The sequence below is a fragment of the Pelobates fuscus genome, chromosome 5 (assembly GCF_036172605.1).
Source record: "Pelobates fuscus isolate aPelFus1 chromosome 5, aPelFus1.pri, whole genome shotgun sequence".
NCBI lineage: Eukaryota > Metazoa > Chordata > Amphibia > Anura > Pelobatidae > Pelobates > Pelobates fuscus.
This window is the reverse complement of record NC_086321.1, coordinates 27798750-27816215: the sequence shown is the minus strand read 5'-3', so window position 1 is coordinate 27816215 and position 17466 is coordinate 27798750.

Here is a 17466-nt window from a genome sequence, read left to right as displayed (position 1 = left end):
TCCTGCCTTTCTGTTATCCTTGACCCGGCTTGTCTCTCGCTTACCTGTCCTCTGTTATCCTCGACCTCGGCTTGTCTCTGACCATTCTATTGTAGTTATACGTTAGTCCGGCCATTCTAAGGACCGGTATACGTATCAGCTACTCTTTGTACTCTGCGTGTTGGATCCCTGACCCGATCCTGACAGTGGGCAATCTCGCTGGAAGTGCCCCCACTTCTGGCACCGGTGACATTGCACAGAAGCAGAGGTGCGATATCTCGGTTGCGCTGCTGCCGGTGCCGGTGGAGGGAGTTGTCTCGTGGGGGCTGTGGGTTAGGGGAGAAAGAGTTTCCTCCCAGCGGTCGCATAGCAGGTTTAGCACTCACTGCCTTGGTTTGTCTGCGGGCATCCATAAAATCATCTGCCTTTTTAGCAACTTCGGTGAGGGATGTGGGGTTACGATCCCTCACCCATTCCTGCAGTTCTGCGGATATCCCCTCATAAAACTGTTCCAATAACAACATTTGTAACAAGTCCTCCATGGACCGCGCTTGGTTTGACTGTATCCACCCGAGAGCTGCCCTTTGTAGCCGGCAAGCCCACTCTGCGTGCGAGTCCTTTTCTGCCTTTTTCAGTTCCCTGAAACGCCTCCGGTATGCCTCTGGTGTCATTGCATACCGGGCCAGGATAACCTCTTTTACACGGCTATAGCTTCTGATTTCAATGTCTGGTATAGTACGGTAGGCTTCAGCTGCCCTCCCTGATAGCCGTCCTGCTAATATGGGTACCCAATCTTCCCTTGGTATGTTATGCAGAGTACACAGTCTTTCAAAGTCTTGGAGGAAGGCATCTATATCCTCCTCCGCTTCTACATACATTTTAAACGCTTGATAGGGAATTTTGGGCTTACCCTCTTGTGCCACAGCTCCTGCTGGACTTCTTTCTGGTGTTTGTGGTCTCCTTTTGCGCATCACAAACTCCTGCACCTCTGTCATGGTTTTAGAGATAATCTCTGTTGGTGGATTTTCTCCATAAAAGGCCAGCCTGAACTGTACTTGTCTTTGGAACTCCTCCTGTTCTGTTTCATTTCTTTGTTCCGTGACCAGAACCTCCTCTGCTCTGTATTCTGCCATCACTTCAGTGATGAGTGTTGCCTTTGATTTGCTGCTGGCGGAAACATCTTTTTCTTCCAGAAGGTCTTTCAAAGTGGATCTCTTTAGTGTAGCAAGGTCAATCTCCATTAATCCTTGTTCCTCTGTGAGTCTGGATCCCACCGCTGCCACCAATGTAGCGGAGAGCTGATTTCTCGCAGCTATTCTCCACTTAAGATCCCAGTGAGGCTCAGGAACAAGTCAATAGTAAATCCACAAGCAGAGTTTCCAGCAGGTAAAAGGTACAGCAATATCCCAACAGCAATCCCAATAACTGGACGACACACAGTTTCAGGAGCAGAACTGACAATCTTTTATTCCAGGGTTCCTTATAAAGCATGCTCCCATGCAAGGGAGGGATTAACATCAATTAGGACAGTAACCAATACAGTACTAGTTACCTCCCACACATCTCCTCCCCTCAGAGTGATTCATAATCCCCTTAACTTATACAGTATTTTACCCCAAACATGAATGTACCCCTAAACCAACACATAACCTGAATATTAGGGTACCGCTAGGTAGCCCTGATCTGGGTGACTATTATATCCAAAATTCACCCAGATGGGACCAGGGGTTCGGTAGTTAGGTGGAGGGTGAAGTTTCACCGACCGCACACGAGTTGGTATCCGAAAAGGGTTCCATGTGTTTGGGCCCTGCGGTCGGTCTCCGTTCGGCAGTAAAAACACACAGTTATATTCGCCATCCGCATTTCAATTCACCTGGATATTGGTTCCCTCGTTCTGTACTTTGTTTCTACCGAATGGGGATTCGTTAGGACTGTAACGAGAATATACCCCTACACGCAGGATCCAGCTAAACAGAAGGCAGAACAGAGGAGAGATACGTCTACCGGACCTTAGAATGGCCGGACTCGACGTATATAGGAGAAGTACAGAGTCAGGAACAATCCGAGGTCAAGGGCACAAAGAGACAGCGTAAACGAGGACAAGCCGGGGTCTGGTACACAGGAAACAGCAAGCCGGCAAACAGAACAGACAAGGATAAAGCGAAAACGAAGTCAGAATACAAAGCCAAGGTCAAGTACGGAGGAACACAACTGAACACAAGAAGCGCTAAAGGGAACTGTAGCAGAAACCACGATAGGGCAAGGAACTAAGGGAAAAGGGTAAGTATAAATAGGTTCAAAACTAATGTGATTGGCTCCTGTCACTTCCACACCCCCAAAAGGTAAGTGTATGGGGTGTGTGGGATGACAGGGGCCAATGGGAGCCTTTTGGCAATTTAGGCTCCCACTGTCTCTTTAAGAGCGCGCCCGAGACTCGCGGCGCGCTCTTAGATTCAGGCGGGACATGTGACCGCATCTTGCGGTCACTGCCCGCCTTCCTGCCTGAAGCGTCGGATGAGCCGCGCGCGGCTCGTGCAGCCGCAGGACCGCGCGCGGCTTGAAGAGAGGACCGCGGCTGGCCCCTGGGAAAGGTGAGTAACGCTACAAGGACTCTCCGTTCGGTAGTTCCGGAGTTCTGGAGGTCTCAGCGGTGTTCGGTTGTTTGAGTGTCCAATTTGAGTTCCAGACACACGACGACCAAACACCGCTGAGAGTTTCATGCGTAAGATAGCCGCCGCCACGTGTACGCATACCGAATGGCGGCCACCCAGATACAATCCTAACGAGCTTGTTAACCTTAATTGCCGACACACTTTTCTCCGGGGTGGTCCCTCAGTTCGGTAGTTTCCATATACATAGTGTACGGATGGAAACTACCGAATAACATACGATTGAATACATAGAATTATAACAATAGGGAAATTAACATAGGCATGATATACTGAACACAGTCACATAGGCATATTATAGGACAGGCTTACTGTATTCCGCTACAACATCCTGTAAAGAGAGCCCTATTTAGGCTTTCTTTATTGCAAGTTCTGTTTAATGAAGATTTTCTTATCCCCTGCTATTTTAATAGCTTGCTAGACCCTGCAAGAGCCTCCTGTATGTGATTAAAGTTCAATTTAGAGATTGAGATACAATTATTTAAGGTAAATTACATCTGTTTGAAATTGAAACCAGTTTTTTTTTCATGCAGGCTCTGTCAATCAGAAACAAAGTGATTTAACTCCTAAATGACAGTGAATTGAACAGTGAAATTGCAGGGGAATGATCTATACACTAAAACTGCTTTATTTAGCTAAAGTAATTTAGGTGACCATAGTGTTCCTTTAAGGAAGTGGGCAGCCATCCAGTTAGAAATAGCAGAGAGGCAGTCAGAGACACTAATCAAGAGGGATGGGGAGAGATCAGGAGAGAACAGGAATATTTGCGTGTCATCCGCATAGAAATGATATTGGAAGCCAAAGGAGCTAATGAGTTTACCAAGGGAGGCAGTATAGATGGAGAACAGTAGGGGACCGAGGACTGAACCAACAGAGAGGAGTTGGGGAGAAGAAGCAGAGCCAGAGAAAGTAACACTGAAAGAGCGCTGGGAGAGGTAGGAGGAGCACCAGGAGAGAGCAATATCTTGTAGACCGATATTGCGGAGGATGAGAAGAAGCTGTTGATGATCAACAGTGTCAAAAGCCGAGTACTAATATAGAGTACTAATAATAATCTAAACAAAAAATCAAAGTAATACCGCAATCTGTCGAAAAGAATTCAAAATCTTTTAGTTAAAGTTGTGTATTTTGTATTTTTTGTTTTTAAATTATGTTCATAGACAGGTGTATACATTGTCTACACCAGGGGTGCCCAACAGGTGGATCCCCAGATGTCTTAAAACTACAGCTTCCATGATGCTTTGTCATAATAAAGCTTTCTGAAGGCCTGCAAAGTATCATGGGAGTTGTAGTGCTACAACATCTGGAGATCTAACTTTTGGGCTCCCCTGCTGTAGAAAAGGGGTGATATTTACTCATATGTTTCCAATACGAAAAATATTTGAAAATGTCAAAATATAAACAAAACATTTTCTTTAATTAGTCACATATGAAGTGTTATTCTTTTGTAGATTTATAAACTTCGATGTGCAGGAGGACTATCTGTTTGCACCTGGATATGTGGTTGAGTTTTTTGTTTTTTTTTTGCATACTTTGGTTGTGCTGGTAACTGTGAACATATGAGCAAATATCACCATTTGTCTAGACAATTCATACACCTGTTTATGATTATCATTAAATACATTTTAAAAAAAATATCTTTAACTAATGTGAGTATTCTAGGTTAATTCTAGTGAATTCAAGTTGAATTTAAAATGTAAGGTCAAAATAATAAAAAATTATCTTTAATTTTGTTCAGCTACTTCGGTCTTAAATTTGAAACTCGCTTTGAATTCTCACGTCAGTAAATAACCCCGTAAGAGTTTTAGAATTATTTTCTAGAGGGCACGTTATCCCTTTAAATTATTGCCACGTATAATAGATTTTTCTATAGTGGGAGAGATGTTATATGATATATATAAGATGCTCACATAGCTGATTAACATGGACACTAATCCCAGCTATTAGTTAAGATGTCCCCCTGAGCCTGGTATCGAGCTGTACCATGTGAAAAATATAAATTAAAAACAGTAAAGCTAATTTGTTTATAAAAATTTTTACCAGGAAGGATACGTTAAGATTTCTCTCGTTCTCAAGTATGTCTTAAGACTTTTTTTTTTTTACACGTTTTATGGACTTGATGTTGAATTACGAAGCTGAGAATTATGGAGCATTATTCAATAATAAATACTAAGGTTTATTCAGTAAACCAGAAATTGTGAGGAATCACAAGGAAATTGCAACATTTACGCAAAAATAGCAGGTTTGAAAAAATTCTCCAGCTTTGATGTATTCGCCAGCATTCTCTGTTTAGTGAATAAACCCCATATTTTTTTACTGAGTAATGATAGCACAGAGAAATGTCTGATCTCTAATGTAGAGCAGATACATGTAAAGTCAAACATGACTCAGCGGTCCCCTTGCTGCACAGCATGACAAGGCAAATCCCCACCCAACGCAAAAAAAACAAAACACGTTGCTCGTCTGCAGTGATAACACACAGAAGTGGCTACTTATCTTGGCCACCAATAAAACTAAGGCTTCCCATGAGTGGCCGATAGTATATTGCATGTGCTGGCTTAACGGAGATATGGCGAGAATGTAACTGACCTCTGTGCCAGTATTCTGTACCAAATAAGATTAAAGAACTAGTGCACAAAGTAACTAAATAAACATCGAAGTCGAAAGATGAATATATATTTTTTCTAAACAATGTAATGTCTCCTGCCTCTTGTGTGTTGAGAGCTGTAGAATCTTGGGGTGCAGGATGAAATACATTTTTTTTAATATGTTATTAATTTTTCTTTATTATCAATAAAGTCAAATTTTGTTCTTGCTTATGAATTTGTCTGTAAACAACGTTCTCCTCCTCGTGGCAAAACACTGCAGGATATGTTGGTTCTTTATAAAGTATATAATAGTAGATGTAGCCCCAATGTTTCCAGATCCACCGTGTTTTTCTACTAACCTATAACTTCATTGTGACGATGGGCAGCAAATGAAAAATATTCTTGTGTAGTACGTGGCATTGCGATGCTGTTAAAGAGACACACGTGCACTCTGCGATTGATGGCCAACGTAATCTACACAGCTGCCATTAAAGTGCTCCAAGATAGAGGATCTAACTGCGGTTGGCGAGGCTATTTTATTTCCAGATGCCTCGCTAGTGAGACATTATGGAAATATTGAATTACGGCAGAGTGGTTCTCCTTTTAAAGTGGTACAACCATGTTTACTGCAAATGTTTCACACTCATACAGGATTGTTATTATCATATTTATATAGCGACAACAAATTCCGCTTTACAATGGGAAGACTAAAAGACATGTAATTGTAACCAGACAAGTTTGACGCACAGGAACAGAGGGGTTTAGGACCTTGATAAATGAGCTTACATGGAAGAGGGAGTGGGGTAAAGTGACACAAAACTTTGGTCACTTTCAGCCAGGAGCGTCCCTTTAAAACTATTTAGATTACACTCCGAGTTAAACTCATCCAATCTCTACACTGTATGTCATTGTTCATATCTAAAGTTGTTACTGAATGTAAAGTGCCGTGACCACCGTCAGAGGATGGGATTGATGGGTTCCCCTATAGCAGCATTTATTGCTTTACAGCATTCATAGTTACGGCCAAACATCGTGACTTTAATATCCTTTGTTATGTTTCTTATAGCTGCACAGCCTGTGGAAGATGCTGCAGCTAGTTCTAGGTGTGAGTCACCGTATATATTGTTCAATCTGTGTGACTCAGTGTTTGTCCCCTTTATCAGTCTTTATATATGTATGTACAGAGCTGGTCATTACATGCCTGGGCTTGTAAAAGTGTGACTAGTCATCTCTCCGTGTATCAGAAGGTATTATGCTGTATTCTCTGAAATTGTTTTAACAGTATGTGAATATATAAGGCTTATCCCCGACGTTCCCAGCCTGTTCCTGCATGTCAAAAATTGTATTCAGAAAATACTGTGTCTGCCTTTCTGTCTGTTTAACTGTCTGTCTAACCATACAATATCAGGCATTCACCAGGAGCTCTGAGTCAAGGGGCACACTCTCTCTCTCCATGGGACAGTGGGGAGACCAAATGTGTTCTCCTGACTGTCCCAGCAAGGGTGCAGCCAGGGGAGGGCTGGCAGCCTTAGGCCTGGGGGGGCAAAACCAGTCAAGTGGCCCATTGCGCCACCAAATTAGTTCACCATCCATGCCCACCTTTTTCTGGCTTTATAACGGATATTGATGTTATGCTAATCAGTAGCTCTTTGCCATACCCGCTCGTTCACGGCTCTGACTTTCAATGTTGTCAGAGCACAGGCTGAGAATCTCTGAGCCTGTGCTCTGACTCACTAACTGAGCGCTGGAACCACGAGGGAGAGGATATGATCTGACTGCACCTACTGCTGGTGCGCACCAGTGGACCACCAGCGAATCGTTTAAATTAAATATGCTGGTGTACCCAACTTGTGAGCTGTGTTGGCCGCCAGGTGCCTCTGTTGTCATGGCACCCTGCGTGACCGCACAGCTTGCCCACCCCAACGGCTGGCCCTGCTGACACACACTGACGTTACTACTTAGACATCCCTCAATATTAATACAGACATCAGACACCAATAAACTGTGGAAACAGAGCTGATCCCCCCAAATTTATAAAGGTTTGCTTAGAGGATTTATTGTAAGATTAAATCATGCCTCCTCCTCTCTCTCCCCCATGCGCTGCTCTGTAGGCTGGGAGGAAGTGAAGAGTAATCACAGTCTCCCAGCACAAGGCCACCTGTGGCTGCATGGGGAACAGCTGTTTAATGTAATGCTTGCAGGACGGCCAGCTGCCGCAGAACCTCTTTGTTTCCGTCTCTGCAAAGGGCTCCAGGCACTGCTTGTTGTGAGTGTGAGCCACTGTAAATTAGGGGCAGAGGGCAGAGGGCACTTGCACTGCGGTCAAGACGGGTCTGGGCAGGAGGAGAGTGCAGTGCAATCAGTGAACTCCCCTCCTGTGGGTCACCAGTAGACTGGTGCACCTGCCCAGGATCAGAGCCGGTGCAAGGATTTTTGACGCCCTAGACAAAATATAAATTTGCCGCCCCCCCATGTGACATCACAATGCCCCACCCATATGATCTGCCATATGAACTAACGCCAGTGCTGCACACAGTGTGTGTTTACATTAAAAAGCCTGCAGGGACCAGCTTTAGACACCACAACCACTTCATTAAGCTATAGTGTCCCTTTAATGTGAGGTAAATTATAGATTAGTGTCACTAATAATATACTAGATTGCCTACTTACAATTAGATGAGGATGATGATGAGCTGCAGTTTGGCTCCACTGGTCTGGTGTAGAACAGGATCTCTGGAGGCTGTTTGCAACTGTGGTCACAAAATTCAATGTTCTGGGAGAATTAGAAGCAGCTCCATTTTTTGGGGGCCTCTTACACAGCTCAAGGTCTGGGCCCCAGGGCCTGACGGTGAGTATGCACATAAGGCCCACTCATAAGTCCACTTATATGTTCCACCCACCCATGAGTTCGCTCACAGGGAGTGGAGTGTGTAGGGGATGTGTTATGAGTTATTGTAGAGGATCTAATATGTGTGCTTATGGTATGTAGTTTATAGGGATACCAGTTTGTGCAGGTGATGCAGTGTGTTTGTGTGTAGTGGAAGCAGTGTGTATTTGTGTATAAGGGATGTATTATGTGTTTCTGGTTGTGTGTAAGGGATGCATTGTGTGAATCTGTGTTTGTATGCATAAGGGATGCAAGGTGTGTGTCTGTATGTGTGTGCATTGAGTGTAAGAGATGCATTGTGTTTCTGTGTGTATGTAAGAAAAGCAGTTTGTGTGTGTTTGCATTGTCTGTTTCTGTGTATGTGTGCAAAGGATGCATTGTCTTTGTGTGGGGGTTGCATTGTGTGTGTGTGTGTAATGGATGCATTGTGTGTTTCTCTGTGTGTAAGGGAAGCATGTTGTGTTTCTGTGTATGTATAGGGGTGCATTGTGTGTTTCTGTGTATGTATAGGGATGCATTGTGTGTGTGTGTGTGTGTGCGCATAGTGTGAAAGAGCTCCCTGTCTTGCCCCCTGTCCTATAGAGCTGTCCCTTCGAGCTTCTTAACCCTCCTACTTCTTCTTACACTCCCCTTCTTCTTACCCCCTTCTTCTTCTTACTCCCCCTTCTTCTTCTTACTCCCCCTTCTTCTTACCCCCCTCTTCTTCTTACTCCCCCTTCTTCTTCTTCTTATCTCCCCTCCTTCTTACTCCCCCCCTTCCCCCCTCTTTTTCTTATCTCCCCTCCTTCTTACTCCCCTTCCCCCTCTTCTTCTTACTTCCCCTTCTTCTTCTTACCCCCCTCTTTTTCTTATCTGACCTCCTTCTTACTCCCCCTCTTCTTACTCCCCCCTCTTCTTACTCCCCCCTCTTCTTACTCCCCCTCTTCTTATTCCCCCTCCCCCTCTTCTTCCCCCCCTTTTCTTATCTCCCCTCCTTCTTACTCCCCCCTCCCCCTCTCCCTACTCCCCCTCCCTCTCTTCTTACTCCCCCTCTCTTCTTCTTACTCCCCCTCCCCCTCTTCTTCTTACTTCCCCGTCTTCTTCTTACCCCCCTCTTTTTCTTATCTCCCCTCCTTCTTACTCCCCCTCTTCTTACTCCCCCCCTTCTTTTTCGTATCTCCCCTCCTTCTTACTCCCCCCTCCCCCTCTTCTTATTCCCCCTCCCCCTCTTCTTCCCCCTTTTTCTTATCTCCCCTCCTTCTTACTGCCCCCTCTCCTTACCCCCCCTCCCCCTCTCCCTACTCCCCCTCCCTCTCTTCTTACCCCCCCTCCCTCTCTTCTTCTTACTCCCCCTCTCTTCTTCTTACTCCCCCCTCCCTCTCTTCTTACCCCCTCCCCTCTTACTCCCCCGCTCCCCTCTTCTTACTCCCCCCTCCCTCTCCTTACTTCCCTCTCCTTACTTCCCCCTCCCCTCCTCTTACTCTCCCCCTCCCCTCCTCTTACTCCCCCCTCCCCTCTTACTCCCCCCCTCTTCTTACTCTCCCCCCTCCCCTCCCCTCTTCTTACTCCCCCCTCTTCTTATTCCCCCCCTCCCCTCCCCTCTTCTTACTCCCCCCTCTTCTTATTCCCCCCTCCCCTCTTCTTATTCCCCCCTCCCCTCTTCTTATTCCCCCCTCCCCTCTTCTTATTCCCCCCCTCTCCCCTCTTCTTACCCCCTCCCCTCTTCTTACCCCCCCTCCCCTCTTCTTACCCCCCCCCCTCTTATTACCCTCCCCTCTTATTACCCCCCCTCCCCTCTTCTTATTCCCCCCCTTCTTATCCCCCCTCTCCCCTCTTCTTAACCCCCCTCTTCTTATCCTCTCCCCTCTTCTTATTCCCCCCACCCTCTCCCCTCTTCTTATTCCCCCCACCCTCTCCCCTCTTCTTATTCCCCCCACCCTCTCCCCTCTTCTTATTCCCCCCACCCTCTCCCCTCTTCTTATTCACCCCCTCCCTCCCCTCTTCTTACCCCCTCCCCTGTAGCGTGGCCGAGCTGCTTTCCGGTCCGTCGTCCCGGCCGGAGTGATGGGAAGGTGCACGCTCAGTGTGCACTTCCTGTCAGTCCGGCCGGTTACAGGAAACAGAAACTCCGCGCGGAACAGGAGTTTCTGTTTCCTGTAACCGGCCGGACTGACAGGAAGTGCACACTCAGTGTGCACCTTCCCATCACTCCGGCCGGGACCACGGACCGGAAAGCAGCTCGGCCACGCTACAGGGGAGGGGAGGGGAGAAGCTGCTGCAGCCGTCTGAGCGCTCTGCTCAGGCGGCTGCAGCATTTAAAGGGCCGGCCCACCGCGGCCGGTCCTAAAAGAATTTCGGGCGGCCTGGGGGGCAATTGCCTCCCTGCCCCCCGGCCCAGCCCGCCCCTGGGTGCAGCAATGAGGGAACTTGTGGTCTGCACTCCCGTTATTTGCAGTCTCAGATCATTGTATTTCCCCCCTTCTCAATAAATCTCTAAATTATTTAAGTGTGCAGGCAATTATCCACCTGACCAGGCCAGATTAACATAGGGGCAGATAGAGCTGCAGCTCAAGGCCCATCCTTTTTTTTTTTACTATACTTTACATGCTCTTGCTTAAGTATGGAAACTTAAGAGAGATTTAGGGGAACAAAACTGGTGTGGCCTGGCTGACAATGAAACTGGTTAAGGTAAAGCTGACTTTGCGCACTATGTAAATGCTCTTGCTGCTTCAGTCTCTCTAACACTGTGGCATGTCCCCTTTCTTCTACACTCACTACATACACCTTGTCTCTGTCCCAGACTGTATAACAGGAGCTTCTGCCTGCTAGTAAGAAGGTTAGGAGAGGAGTAGACCAGTGAGTGCTTAGAAAGCGCAGGGCTAGCGCAACATTTGACGCATTTATGCCAAGCTCTGGGTGCTGTTTGCACAGTATGCCCTTGGTTGGTCATCCTGCATGATTGACAGGCAGCCTGACGTGCATTTACACCAGGCTGATCATCTTAGTCATGGTGCAGACAGGCCCTCTTTTTGGGCATGTTTGTCTCTTTGGGCGGTTCTGGTTATGTGAGTCACATCAGTGGTCCACCCTTTTACCTCGCCCACCGAAATCCTGCTTTACCGGACACTGCTGTTAGGGTGTATGGATTTACATGAAAGATGAAAGCGAGAGATTAGGGTTTTCGGATAGCTATATCCTGTGAGTTTGCCTTCAGCACCACCTTCAACGGATCCATGATGATTGGGAGGTATAACTGATTTAGTGTTTTCTGTCGCTAAGATTCTCTAATTAGATCCATCATAATTGGTCTCATCCACAGGACAGCACCAGGCCCAATTGGCCTCATCAACATTCTACCTGCTAAAAGTCAAGGCAAGCCATTGCTAGGGATGAAACTACATGCCGTAATTATATACATTCCCACATACACAACTCCCATCATACACATGCAGCCATACATACACATAACACCTAACATGCTTGTGCAATAGCCTACACACAACTCCCATCACACAAATGCAAATTTCATCACACATGTTGAGTTCCTCCACACAACTCCCATCACATATAGGCAGCACTGTAAATAACATGGCCGTATAGTAGATATGGCAATGTTTTGATTGCAGGGCTAAACAAACCTCGAGTGGTTGTTTTCTTGAGAACCACTAGAGGGTGCTTCCACTGCAACATGTTCAAATGGCACATTCAAGTCATTAAATGCTGATTTTAGGGAGGCATTAGATTCAGTGCTTCCCTATAAGAAGCATTTGATTGGACAAGAGCGACACACACATTGCATATGTGCTTCTCTTCCCCAAACCAAAGCTTGGTATTGGACGAGCAGTCAAGGATGTGATGCCTGTGGGAGGACATCACCAGAGACAGAGTAGCTAGGCAGCACCACGTGAGTCTCAGGACTATAAAGTAAAAAGTATGTTAAACCTTTCAAGACGCTGGACGTTCTCATGGGAAGTGTACTGGTACCACTTGAGGCAGCCTTAACCCTGCAATGTAAACATTGCATTTTCTCTGAGATTGCAATGTTTACTTTGCAGGACGAAAAGGTACAAGGACAGTGCACCCAGACCACTTCAATGAGATGACGTGGTCTGGGTGCATGTTGTATCCCTTTAAATGCTTGCTATGCATCCATTGCTTCAAAAACATGCTGTGCTAGTATTTTTGCTCTGTAGTAAAGGGATTAAATTATTTGGATTTTTATGTATCTTAGAAAAGTAATCTATAAACAAAAATGCTGTTTATAGTTCTGTTCCATTGTTTGTAGTATAGTTCCAATGTTTCAAACAAATGCTATGCCCAAATCTTATTTGAAACAAAACATGGTTGGTATTAAAAGGGTTAAACCACTCTGGTAATTACAATGTTCTAATGCTAAAGAGGCATAGAGCTTCCTAGAGGTATAGTGCCCAAACTTTGACCCCCTTTTTTCATTAACATGCCGTAGGGACGTATTACATATGCATCTTAAAAGGGTTCCAAACAGTAACACACACATTAAGTTTTAGGCTTATTGATCACATATTATAGGCAGGAGCAATAGATTTAGCAATGCTTATTATCTGTTTACGGTATGAACCTGTTGACAATTTTATAGTTGTTACAAGCAAAAGAAAATCTATAGTAATTGCTGGAAAGTAATTTGTCAAACTACGGTAATCTTCTACCAGTAAGTAATAAGCTGTGTCATCCAGTGGGGTATCTCGCGTTATTTGACGATTTTAGATTTTTGTTGTTGTTTTTTTTCGTATAAGATACAAAAAAAAATGAGATTCCAAAGCGGTCTACAAACATCTTTTATTAAAAATATCTTAATTAAAATTTCAATAGAACACTTTATAAATCTGCATTCTTAATACTATAGTGTCCCTGTCACTGCTTGTATCAATGTCACTCTCTCTCCCTACCGGGGCAATACAAAGTAAAACCATTAAACATTCACACACCTTATTTCCAACGCCAAGGCTTCCTCCGGGCTGCTTACCTCTCCACCTCCGTGGATGTCATGGAGAAGGCGTGGCCTCCTATGCTGACATCCAATCCAATGCCCTCATACAGAAACATTGGGGATCTAATGTGCATGAACCATGAATGCGTTCCGACTTCCCTATAGAAAAGCATTGAAATGATCCCTTCCTATGGGACGTCTGCATCATGTAACAGAGTTATACTGGGTCAATGCCATGTGATTGCCTCTAGTGGATATCATACTGACAGCCACTAGAGGAGGACTTAATCCTGCAAGGTAATCATTGTAGTTTATAAAAACTGCAATAATTACACTTGCAGGGTTAAGGGTGATGGGAGTTGGCACCCAGACCACTTCAATAGGCAGAAGTGGTCTGGGTGCCTGGAATGTCCATTAAATGTTTTTCTATAGCAGAATCTTAGGTGCATCATGGTCGCGCATGTCCTTAAGGTCCCAATGCTTCTATATCAGGAGTATTGCATTGGATCGACATCTTAGAGACACGCCTCCAGGATGACGTCACTCGAAGAAAAGGTCACAGCAGCACCGAGCAAAACTCGACGCTCGAGAAAAGATGAGTAATTCGTTTTGTTTTTATTTATTTTGGTTTATTTTTTTTTTACTCCTCTGGGGGCCCTAAACTAAACATCCACATCAGGACTATAGCGATAGGAATTCAGGTATTTATTCTTAACACTACAGTGTTCCTTTGATATATGGCATTCTACCTGTAAAGTGTCGAAAAAAATGTTTTTTAAATTCTCAGATTCTCAATGAAATATGCGAACTATTGGAATTTTTTTCTACTTTATTTTAACAAGATTATGTCTAACAATTTTTCCATTTTATACGTCATATTACAAAAGTATTATCTTCTGAATCAATTCAATATTATTTTTAAATCTGCATTGTATCCATCTTTAACGATACGGGAAATTATATTAACTAACACTGCGCACAGAATAAAATTCAAGTTTTCAAAAGCATAAAAATTATTATTCATCCAAACCCTTAAGGATAAGATCGGTAATTTCATACAAAATGTAATTTTGAGTCAATAAAAGATTTGATTAGAAATCAGACTGTGTTGACGTTAATGAAGCCAGATGAATCATCCCCATTATGACTTATGATATCAACCTTTTCCAGTTACGTCTTACTCTTCACACTATTAAACCTATGAAGACTATTATTAATTAACGTGAAAAGGGATTATATTTGGAAAAACTATTAATAGAAAATATAGTTTAAAATGTCATGGTTTGTCTACTGTGCAGGAGTATCATTGGTTAATGTGAAGGCGTTTTCCTTTATACAAAGAGAGTCGGCGTAAGTTGTTTTCAATCTGGTATCTTGTCTTTGTGATCCTTTTCTTTGGAACGTTTTACTGACAATGTGACAATGTATTAAACTACCACAAATTGTTAGTACTTGTTCAGTTTAAGAGAACATATTATGCACTGATTGGATACATTTTATATTTTATTAATTTAGGATAAATTTAGTAATCGCTATGTGTCATCATGGCAGATCTGAAGTTGTTACGTTATATAACACCCATCCCCCGCTTAACCCTGCTTAGGAACAATTCCCAATACAGGGCACGTCTCTCCCAGGCCTCTAGGTTTCTGGATTTATTGCCTGTCCATTAGTGTCAGAACTGAGTGACACCTGTCACTCAATTTATATATTTCTCGAGCAAGGTGTAGGACATACTTCCCAGAAGACAAATCATCACAGCAACTTAACCGCATGCACTGTAGTTTCTATAATTAAGAGCATAGAGCCAGATTATCTGTTAGGCAACCAAGGTGGTTGCTTAGGGACTGAGCTCGGACAAGGAGCTCGGTGGGCCCCTGTCTGGGCCTGAGATGAAAAAAATCTTTCAGCCTAGCCCTTTTTGTGGTTTGTTGCAATATCAGGTGCAGACCACTTTAAGAGTGCCCTTGTGACCTCCCCCCTGCGCTTCTCGGTGATTCCGAGCGCCACAGCCTGCACTTTGTGTAATTCACTGAGCGCTAGAACCATAAGTGTGCTCTTAAAGTGGTCTTTACCTGATATTGGTACAGGCAATGGAGCTCCCCTACCGGACCACCTGGAAACACACACAACATTCAGCCACGCTCAGGCTACTCTACACACACAAAACTCAGCGACCAGGAGGAGGGGACCCCAATCTGGCACACTGCCTAGAGCCCCAGGCAACCTTAACCCTGCTTTGGGAGAGCAGGAGAACCATTTGTAAGAGGGTCATCTTCAGGGACGTATTAGCCGCAAGGCAAACAAGGCATTTGCCTTGGGCGGCACTTTCCAGGGGGTGGCAAAATAAGCCGCCACCAAATGCCCGCCCAGGCAAATGTCTTGTTAGCCTGGCGGCTAACAAACAATCCAGGCAGGCGGGCGGCGCTGGCAAGGGAGCACAAGTTTGTGAGCTCTCTGCTCAGCTCCCTCGCGCGCCGCAGAGTAATGCTGGGAGCCAGAATATGACTTCATATTCTGGCTCCCGGCATCACTCTGAGGCGCGCGAGGAAGCTATACAGGAGAATCAGTGCTCCCTCGCTGCCTGCACTCACCGGCCGACCGCCCTCCCAGCAGCCCCACTGGACCCCAGAGAAAGGGAGAACCTTTGAAGAATTGAATTTAAAAAAAAAATGTGAGTGTGTGTGTCTGTAAGTGAGTGTGTGTGTGTGTGTGTGTCTGTTAGTGAGTGTGTGTGTGTGTGTCTGTTAGTGTATGTGTGTCTGTTAGTGTGTGTCCGTTAGTGTATGTGTGTGTGTGTGTGTGTCTGTTAGTATGTGTGTGTGTGTCTGTTAGTGTGTGTGTGTCTGTTAGTGAGAGTGTATGCGTGTCTGTTAGCTAGTGTATGTGTGTCTGTCAGTGAATGTGTGTGTGTGTATTTAGAAGGCGTGGAAGGGAGGGAATGGCGGGGGGGGGGGGAGGGGAAGGACTAAGTTTTGTCATGCCTAGGGCAGCACAAAACCAGGATACACCACTGGTCATCCTGCTCCGTCCTGTCATGCAGTTTTCAGCATAGATGCTTTCCTGTTGTTGTCATAGACCTCTAGGTCAAGAATCTCACTGACATTAAGAACCATGTTAGGAACCATGTTCTCACCGATCTATTAAACAGTTATATGTACTATGGCAGGTTCACTTTGTAACTCTTATATTACCATGTCTTGCTTGATTTTAAAAAGGTTGCTGAACTTAAAAAAAAAAACTAACATGGATAGCCACCACATAAAATAGGATAAAACAATGGATTTGTATACAGAGTGCTGTTCTGAGTACCTTTATAACAGAATAATTAAAATTTACTGCATTTTTCGTTTGTTACTCTTACATAAAAAAATATTGGAAGGATAAAACAAATCGCAGAGAGTGCATGTTATCCTTTAAATAGCAATATGGAAATAGAATATTTTAACATTAGCAGTATTTCAAACGTATGCAAATATTGTGTACTCATAGTGCCCATGGCCCACTGTCCCCCCCCCCCCCCCCCCATTCAATGTCTGCTAGAATGCCACCATGTTAATCTGCAGAGATGTAAAACAGGACAGGACTGACAAAAGAGTTTCTTCGTACAATGAGAAACAGCACTGGGGTCCTTTTATGGACTTTGTTTTGTTTTTCATTGCTTAGCAGTACTAAATGAAACCAGGTCTGTGTATGATCATTTCTGGTAAGAAGGGGTTAATGTAAACTAGACCAAGGCCAATCCTGTGCAGTAAGCACTTCATTCTAATTATATAAGTTTTCAATTTAATAAAGAATTAGGATGGATTGTTTCAAATGAATTGCAATTCGTCCGCATTTTGGTTAATCTGCAGTTTGTCCAAAATCCTGGACTCTGAAGAAAAATCTCTCTAAATATATTAGATATTTAATAAACATATATAACATATAAAAATATAAATATATGCAAAACAGCTTGAAAAGACTCTTATCTGCAGTCTTTGCAAGCCCTCCCCTTCTAACCCAACCCAGACTTTCTGTGGCTGTTCAATCACAGACTTCCCATTGCAGCTCAATGAGAAGTCTTTGCAAGGCAGGTGCTCTGGGCAATTGCTGCCTCTTGAGTTTAGCTCCACTGAGCTAACCAACCAGGAAGTAACAGGACCGGTTGTCTGATTGAGTGCCAAAGGGTGTAACCTGGTTAATTTATAAATGTGTCAACTTCTACTGAATTTAGAACTTAAAAAAAAAATATATATATAAAAGAAGACACACTCTTCAGCCATAAAGCATTTCAGCAAGCTTAAATGGTTTAGACGTCTGGTGGGCATCTTTAATTAGCATAGTCAGTAACAGAAAAATAATAATTTTTTACAAAAATCACAATCATTTGGAAAAAAAGTAACACATAAAAATCAA